This window comes from Aplysia californica, unplaced genomic scaffold (genome assembly GCF_000002075.1).
Source record: "Aplysia californica isolate F4 #8 unplaced genomic scaffold, AplCal3.0 scaffold00009, whole genome shotgun sequence".
NCBI lineage: Eukaryota > Metazoa > Mollusca > Gastropoda > Aplysiida > Aplysiidae > Aplysia > Aplysia californica.
In genome coordinates, this window is record NW_004797279.1 from 39,052 (window position 1) to 40,143 (window position 1,092).

Here is a 1,092-nt window from a genome sequence, read left to right on the forward strand (position 1 = left end):
TAGGTGTCGAAAGCCAGACTAGTACAACAGATAAGTTCAAGTCGCGAGTGAACGTAGGCTTTTAGCTGTGAACTAAAAATTTAGATAGAATCGCTTTCAGGTGTTTATACCCCGTGCAGTGATAGGGAGTTATTTCTTTTTCATAGCAGTATATATATCGTGATATAACAGCTTAGGCCCGCCTCACACATAGTGAGAAACGGGAGACTCTGAAATGCGAAATACCTCAAACCGCACTTCACCGGATCGCATAGACTTTGTCACTCTATCACGTCCGTGCCAGTCTCTGTAGGTCTGTCCCCGTCGTTTTATGTAAGAAAAATTCTGAAATTACGCAAACTGAGCCCCAAAAATGTGAAATTATGCGATTCTGTTAATTTTTTTTACAAAGAATGATAAAAGAAAATAATAAGAAATTTTGCAAAAAATGATCAAATTTTGCTCAATTATGCGGGGTGCACAAAACCACGAGGACATGTAGGTGTGGCGGGTATAGGCGCTTTACTGTCGCGTGCAGGAGGTCCGGGTTCGGTTCCCGTGTGGGGAGAAAACTATTACGTAAATCGAGAATCTTGGTCTTTCTGCTGGGATTTTGTTTCCATGTCAGCCCGGGTTGATCCTAACAGGCAGGGTCGGAGGCCCGTCTCTTAAATGATCTAAATTGTGTCGATTCGGGCGTAAAAAGTACATCATCAGCAACAGTGACAACTTTTTTTTCTAGACGTGCAAACACGCTACTTTTTAAACACCAACTCCACAAGTACACAGCAGAAGCAGAAACGTCGAATGTATCCAGCATGCAATGTATATTCCACTTTGTCGTGTTCTCCTCTCCTTCTTCGTTTGCTTCTTTTTTCCTATCAAACATCTGTCGTCCTTATCTCTCCTCCTATTTTTTGTGTTTATTACTCTCTTACAACGCCTCTAGTCCTCGGCACTTATATGACCTTATTGTGTTGCAAGTGCCGTAAGACTCCTACTAAAACTAAAACTCTTCTTCTTAATTTACAAGAAACGTAACACGTAATCGGGTGATTGGTTCTTCTTCTTCTTCTTCTTCTTCTTCTTCTTCTTCTTCTTCTTCTTCTTCTT